The 8,547-nt window shown below is 41.1% G+C and overlaps 1 pseudogene; it reads left to right on the top strand.

Moving 5' to 3' along the window:
* The first annotated feature begins 5,668 nt into the window (after positions 1-5,668).
* On the top strand, positions 5,669-7,494 carry LOC148035699 (uncharacterized; annotated as a pseudogene).
* Positions 7,495-8,547: the final 1,053 nt, after the last annotated feature.

The following is an 8,547-nucleotide window of genomic DNA, read 5'->3' as shown; positions in this document are numbered from 1 at the left end:
GACATACTACCAGCCCAATCTGCATCTGTGTATCCAAACACCTGTACATCTGTACCTGCCTCATAGAAAAGTCTATAATGTAGTGTGGAATTCACATATCTCAATATGCGTCTGATTGCATCCAAATGTGGCTTTCTAGGTACTTGCATAAACTGACTTACAAGACCAACAGCATAGCTCAAGTCTAGCCTTGTAATGGTTTTGTAGATCAAACTCCCCACTATCCTCTTGAACATAGTAGGGTCTTCTATCTCATCCCCAACATCAGCACTCAACTTTACATTCTGCTCCAATGTAACGTGTCCACTAGTATCATCTAGGACATGTCTTAGCAGTCCATCGAAAAGGATGTCTAGAAAACTCTGCCCGGCACTCCCATGGAATGTTACGGGTTTTGCGATCTAGGTCTTCCCGCGTCTGCCACGTAGCGGAAGTATCCTAGCCGTTCCCACTTAGGATTGACCGGAATTAGGGTATTCTTGATTGGTCATTAGCTAACAACAACTAGCGTCAGACCCGAGCGAATTACTTTACGCAGAAATGCCAGGTCCGAAGCGGATTCATGCTGCACTTGGTTCAAGGAGAATGGGAAACGAGAGGGATACAAGGCTCAACCTCTCTGCCATAAGGCATAGTCCCATTTTGTTCCCCTAAAACAACGTAAATCGGGTAAGACGTAACATCTAGGTCATCGCTCTCGTTATTTGTTTTGATGATGATGATCATCCCGCTGTTCTTCGACATTTTTGAGAAAAGTTCTCGGCTAACCGGGACCACCCAACCGTAGGACGGACCCATGGCCCATCCTCCGCACTTTCCTCGGTTTGTTTTAGTTATGTAATTATCTAACATATTAACCCGGGGGGTCCACCTTATAGGCCCGTAGGTGTAGCACGTGCACTCAACAGGAGGGGGTTTAATATCAGTTTCACCTACAGATTTAAAATGAAAGAAGGGGGTTAAATATTGTATACTGAGAAATTAAAATAAGGGGTATTTTTATCCATAAATCTTCAGAACTAGGTTGTTAGTATATACACACACACACACACACACACACACACACACACACGCACTACAAGGTATTATGGATATACTGACACGGCCTATCGACGCAAAAATCGGTATATGCCTCGGTATAAGTCTTTCTATACGTCTCGGTATGTGCGTCGGTATATATATTCTCCTAATAGTTGATTTGCATGTTCATTTCAAGGAGGTTTCGAGAGATCAATGCTTGCAACCATTCGTGTGAAATAAATGTGCAAGCATCGCTAATACACAATGTTACAGATGCTCCTATGCTTACTAACAATGTCATTTTGCGTTTTTTTTTGGGTATCTTATTTGTACACATTTGTCATCCTTTTTTTGAGGTTTTGCTACATTTCATTTGTGGTAGCATGATGTGAAGCACGTAGAAGTGAAAGACGAAAGCTATCTTCATCGGTATTCCTCGCTCTCCTTCAATCCAGCAGCAACACAGGTATGTGAGGAAATTTTCTTTTCCCCTGATTCTTTCGCTTCGTAATTTGTAAACTAATCAACAGGTTTGCAGAGCGGCATCAAGGTATTTGCCTGTTTTCGTATAATCGAGGTCGGCATTTGCCATGCGTGCCTCGCACCTGGAATAGAAACTTCTCACGATAGACATGTCTAGTAGCACTGCTGCCGTTGCAGCCAAGAAAGGCGTGGGAATCCTTGTCAGTGCCACCCGGAGCGGCCTCTCTGCTCTATCTTCTCGGTGTCCTCAGCATCATCACCATGTTGCCAAACCATAAAATCATTCTGGAAGCGCACAGACGGGATGTTGCATTGAAGTGTGAAAAAATGGTTGTGTAGATGCTAGCTAATATCAATGCAAGCTTTGGGCTACTAAATCTACCGGATCGTCTCGCAACTCCACGGAACTCATTGTGAGCATATCTCTCTTGTTTTATGCTGCGTTTTTGTTTAACATACCCTAAAGTTAACACGCAGGGCCAAAGTTATACAGGATATCCCATGCATTTTAGATATGACTTTAAACTTGCATATGTATATTTAATCCATTGACCAAGCGAAACAGAATTTTTATTGATCGTAAACCAGAAATTTCCCTAACTGAGCCCCAGAAGTTGAAACGAAGAAATGAATAAGCGTGCCAGTTTGTTTGGTTGATTTATTGTTTTGGGACTGGACCGCGCTCGAGAGAATAGTGCAGTACTGTGGTTGAAGTGTCAGTACTACTTTTGGTGGGGCTAGTGATTTGGACTTTCTGAAACTTTCCTTGAAAGAATAATTTTTAGCAGCCTGTTTTGTAGAGCTGTTGGTTTCTTAGGGATTTCTTGTTCAGATCTATACTGTGCATATGGATGCAAGATAATAAGCGTCCAGCCAGCAATGTGACTAGTATGTTGGATTTCTAATTCTTGATGATATGTTGGATTTCTAATTCTTGATGATATGGTGTACTGCTCGTGTTTGATGATATGTTGAATTGCTCTCTCGCTTTTTAATGCTCTGGTTTTATACCACTTGCATGATATGTTGGACCTCTACTTCTTGATGGTATGCTGCTGAACTGTGCATGTTTGCAGTAGTCCCCAACATCTGGTAAAGAAGTTTCCAATTCCTGAGAAAGAGCAGAGCTGGATTACATTCACCCTGCCATTCACCCGTCATAGCTTTGATTCCCATCTTGGCTGGTGGCAACGATCTCTGCATCCCCCGCATCTACTTCATGACCTCTTGAAAAGCTGGTAATCTTTGATTCTAACATGCACATATTATTTAGGTTCCAGTTTTCCAATTCCCATCATTAGTGTGTGTGAAATAGAGAGATTGAGAGAGAGAGAGAAAAAGAGAGAATAGTTTGTGTGTCAATGTCTTTTTTGTTTTTTTTTTTACTCTTCCTTCCTCATTCTCTCTTGTATGGTTGTTTTGATTAGAGATCTGATCATTCATGTCTCTTGTATGGTTATTTTGATTAGAGATCTGATCATTCATGGCATCAAAGACTCACATAAAGGTGTGTGATCATGGGAGTAACGAGAAGAAGGTGCTGGGCTACGTCAGAGTGATGGCAGATTGCACTTATAGTGATATACGTCAAGAGATCATCCAAGATGGCATTGTAAGTGAATCATTCGAGTTTGTTATTGAAGATGAAGACTGTGATGGAGTATGCATATTGAATGCATTACAAGAGGAGCGTTGGAAAATTGAGAATAGCAAGCGAGTTGGCATAAAGAGGTTATCAACCACGGTGGATGATGGAGGGTCCTCAAAGCGTGTTTGTAGAAGCTTAAATGCTTCCATGGAAGCTACTGCTATGGATGGGATGGAAGAGGGCGATCAAATAAGGGAAGCGGGTGATCATGGTGGGAGAGTCAACATGCTCAAGAGTGTTTTAGTAACACAAGAAGCGCTCAAAATTTGGGAGCTCCAATGTGAGAAGGTCCGCAAGAAGTTGAGTGAGAGAAAGCCATCTAGAGATGATAAATTTCAGCTCATCACGGAAGATGTCAATGACCAACCTTTGATTCGAGTGTGGTGCAATGAATGTGGGAGTGCTTATGGATCGGGAGTGACTAGTGGCAAGCAATCCGCATACTCATGCTTGTCAAACTTCATGAGATTTCACATTCTAGATGGTCAAGCACATAAAAAACGATACTTATCTAACCGAAGTTTGAGGTTTGATGCATTTTCTACTCATGGTTCTCATGGAAGTACTCCAAAAGACGAGAATGATTCTGATGATGCAATAATAATCTTGGCAGCTATTGAGGAGATGAATAATTTCAATAGAACTCATGAAGGTAAGAATCAACTTCTTGTTTTATGTTGTAAATTGTAATATTTTTTTGTAAAAGATATTTGTTGAATCATGTAAGACAATTCTTAGTCCCTTATTTTGGTTCCTTTTTTAAGGATTTTTGCTTGTGCATATCAGATTCAATTGTCAGCTACGTTTCTAAACTCTTATCAAAATTTTGTATCCTCATGTAGGGGCTGATTTTCAGTTGGTTGAAGCAACTTTACATGACTACAAAGATAAAAATAGTGTCAAAGTTGTGTGCAAATATGATGGGAAGTGGCTGCACCTATGTCCTCGAGGTTCAGATTTGCAGACCATCCTAACACAACATATCAATGCAAAATCTCACATCAATGCATGGAGCAAGAAGACCACAATAAAGCAATCATCTTCTCTCTTCACAGGAGCTAGTGGGCGACCTAAAAAGAATTTTGAAAAGGATCCATGTCAACAAACTTTGGGTGCATTCCTCGTATCAACCAAAGAGTATGCGGAGGTGGCTTCCATCCATGCAGGTGATTCAAGCTCTCATTTATTAAATCTGTGTTGGGGATTATGGCAGTGTAAACTTGATGTTAATGGTAGTGAGGTTGATATAAAACCTTTTCTCCAAGACCTAAAGATGGGTGAAGAGTGGTTTTGTGAGCCACATACAAAAGCTACTTTATATGATGGGGATGTTGAATACAGGATAGATGGATGCTTTAGGCATGTGTGCTGTCTTCGGATCTCAAGAATTGGAATTCCGTTTGAAAGTTTCACATGCGAGTATTGTAAGAAAATTCCATCTTGCGCTGATTTTCGTGGCAGAGTGTATCGGGAGGGTAGTGCAATTGAGAAAAGAGGAGAGAGGCAAACAGGTCGAGGAAGGCGATTGGATTACCTTTCTGGTGCAGAGCTTAAAAGCGTTGTAGTTGAGACAAAGAAAAACTTGCGAGAGGCCAAGAGAAAACTATGGTGGTTGAAAGCAAAGTTTGTGGTGCTTTCAGTGAGAATCAGGTCTTTAAAAGAAGCAAACTATGAGGCTATTAATAGGAAGGATGTGCAACGTTTTTGCAATAACATTATTGAGGCTCATAGGCAAGGAAAGTTTGGTGGCAAATTAGCTTTATGGGCTTTTCTTCAAGACATTGCAAATAATGCATTAAGATCGAAAAAGGGGCAAAGATATGCAGAATCCTCAAAGACCATTTTTGAGGTTGCAAAGCTATGGGGTGGGCCGCGCTTGCATGATTTTCTAAGTGTAAACCTTGGAGGGCCATCTTTGTCAACCACAAGGAGGCAAGGAAGAAAGGCAACTCAATTTCAATCCGGAGAGCATGAGTATATCGTTGATATGGTTGGAAAGATATACAAGGATGTAAAGTCCAAACATGGAATAGCATCACGGGTGCCATTCATTATTGTTGAAGATGAAACAACCATCAAGCGTCGCATTAGGTAAAAACTTAGTTGAATTTCTCTTCGCTTCAGTTTTAAAATTTATTTATGTAACAAGTCCATGGAAATAAAGATGTTAAAGTGGAGCTTCATGTTTTTGCAGATGGAATGCGAAGGATGACACTCTAATTGGGTTTTGTGGAAGAAAGGGAGAGGATCATCAATGCTCCTCAAATGATGTTATCATTGTTGGAGATGGAGCACAAGGATATAAGACAATAGTGGATGCCTTCCAAAATCACGTAGTGGGACATTATGCAAGACTGCTCATTGTCAACCCGCTTCATGAGAGTCTTCCACGGTTAGCTCTTGTTGTGCATTGCACTTGTAATCGCTTTGATAGCGATTTCATCAAAGCTCAATGGAGTCTTGTGGAGCAAATGTGGAATGCAAAATGGAAGGATTGCCTAGGGCCAATAATTGGACATGCTTCAGATGGTGATAGTAGACGTCGCAAGCTTATGCTTGAAGACTATTTAGGAAAAAGTGATAGAAAGTTTGGTATCAAATGGGATGGATGGAAACTCAAAGGCAGAATCATAGGAGACAATGTGTATGGACTACATGATCAAGATTTTGTGCATTGTGGAAAGAAGCTTGTGAACCCTCTTGATAGTCCTATTCGACAACTAGCGATTGGACAAGTTTGGATTACACTCAATCATGTTGCTTTGGTCTATAATCATTTCTCTATCGATCAACACAAGTTACGAGAAGAAGATATACAACGAAACGATCGGCAAAATTGGAGAGCAGCCCAAGTGATTGTCTCTAGACAAGTTCAAAAATGTATGATAGAAATGCAAAAAAAAGAGAGGAGCATGCAAGGGACTGGGGCATATTTGCAGGTTGTTGCTGATTATATAGACATTTTTTTGTCTCCACATTTAGACTTGAGAGAGCGTGTGGTGCTTGCTAGTAAAGTGGTCTTCTTCTTCAAGTTGTGGAGATTATGGATTCATCATCATTCTACATACACTCTTAAGAAAAACTTCATTAGCAAAGAGGCTTACACAGATACCCAGCTTTCTTGTCATTTTGTGGTTCTACTTATAAAGATGTTTCGGGATTTCTTCCCAAATCTCAAGTGTCCTTTACATCTCACAGGATCGGATGCAGCAGAAATTTATTTCAGCAAGATTGGAGGTATGGTTGGGCAAGAAAGAGCATTTGATTTTGGAGATGTTTTGCATTGTGTTGGAAGCTTGAACAAGATTACCGTGCATGAATGTAAATCAAATGGGGTGACTTTTTCAAGGGCACATAAGAAACAAGAACACATATGGAAGGATTTGAACAAGCATGAAGGCATTTTGGAAGCAGATCTTGGGAATTACGAGAGCGTTTCCTCTGATGAAAAGTTGATAGATGCATTGAAAGAGGGATTGAAGCGGGCACAAGATCTTTGTGAGTCATTGGGGATCAAACCTAGCACAATCGAAGGAGTTGAATGGTGGACAGAGCCTTGGATAGATACACAATCAATGTGGTCAAAGATAGATGCTGAAATGGGTGACGCCGATGAGCACGATGACTTTGTGGAGCCTTGCGGTGAAGATAGGCCCATTGAAGGCAGCGACGGAGATGACGAGGTCATTGCTCTGAGTGAGATTCGACATGAGGTGGATGGGATTCTAGATGAGGCAAGCATTGAGGATGAAAACAAGACTATCTCGCCCGTGGTGGAGGTTGACAAGAAATTCATCTTCAAGTCTACTTTGGTGAGTCAACTCAATGGAAACTCAACACTATCAAAAGATAGGTTGACAAGGGTAAGACAAGGAGTGTATTTCAGCAATGAAGGAAAATTAGCATCAACAACCAATGGAAATTTCTTTGGAATAGGGTCAGATTGTGCTGTTTATTTCTACGATGACACATGTGGAAACAGAGACACAAATTTCAAGAGAAATGGAAAAGCCACAAAATTGAAGAAGATGCAAACTCTTCATAGTACATGGTATCTTGGAAGAGTCCAAAAGATGCGAAAGAAGGTAGGTGGCAGGTATGTAGATTACAAGCGAGGTCTTGACTTGGTAGATCGACCACAAGGGATGGAGGTTCAGCTTGGTTGGTATCAGAAGGTGAAAGGACACCATACATACTCTTATAATGTGACAGACTTAAACATGGTTGATATTGAGTCAATTATTGCATTGGCACATTTAACATACAATGAGGCTACTGATAGATATGTTCTTGATCAAAATGATTATCGAATCTTTAACGATTTCTTGAAGTCTGCTGGTTAGATGTTTATTTAAATCATGTAAGTATGGAACCATTTGGTTGTAATTTGTGTTTTAGTCATGTTATAACACAGGTGACCTTATTCTTTCCATTTTCATATGATTGCAGGCAACGAATCCTCCACCTTGCAAAGTGGAGAGGAGTTGGAATGACATGAGTTGGACTTTTGTGGGACTGAAGTGTTTTTTGGGAAGGAGTTGGAATGACATAAGCTGAATTTTTGTGGGACTCAAGTGTTTTTTGTGGGATTGAAGTGTTTTTTTGTGGAATGACATGAGCTGAATGACATCCACTATATGTTTTTTGGGAGAGCAGGTAAATTCCAACCATTGTCTCTTGGAAGAACGGGGTTTATCTCGTATAGTACTCTAGTTTTATAGTAGCCCAAATTCAGATTAGTTTCACGTAGCAATTGATTGTGTTATTGATATTTGCAGTACAGGTTCGTAGCAGCATGTATTAAGGCCTTTAACGATTAAGGCCTTCGACAGTTGAATTAATGGGCATGTACATAATATTTTGCTAGCAGCTCTCAAGGACCTTTTGGTTTGGCCAAGTCGGGCAGTTATGCCAGTCTTTCCAGGTGATTACAGGTATAAATGAATTACCCTCCTTCAAGCACCTGTAACGGGTGGGATCGGTAAGAGGAACTCCAGCAGTCAAAAGCTTGGACTTAGGGTCCATAGGGCATGAGATAGGCCGACACTCAGCCATATCAAACTCCGAAAGAAGCTCGGAGATGTACCTGTGCTGCGAGATAAAAATGCCCTGTGCCATCTGATAGATCTCCAGACCTAGAAAGAAGTGAAGGATCCCTAGATCCGTCATGTCAAACTCCTGCTGTAGAATGGACCGTGTATGCTCCACCTGCTGAGTGTCGCTCCTTGTAATAATAAGATCATCCACATACAAGATGAGGAACACCGAAAGAGAACCCACAACCCTTAAGTAGAGGTTGGGATCATAAGCGGAGCGCGCAAAGCCACTCTGTAGAAAGAAGCGGTCAATCCGCTGGTACCAAGCACGAGGAGCCTGCTTTAGGCCATAAAGAGCCT

This window comes from Lygodium microphyllum, chromosome 5 (assembly GCF_053477565.2).
Source record: "Lygodium microphyllum isolate KBCC chromosome 5, Lygodium_microphyllum_v1.1.10, whole genome shotgun sequence".
Taxonomy (NCBI): Eukaryota; Viridiplantae; Streptophyta; class Polypodiopsida; order Schizaeales; family Lygodiaceae; genus Lygodium; species Lygodium microphyllum.
This window is presented reverse-complemented; position numbering and strand designations above follow the sequence as displayed.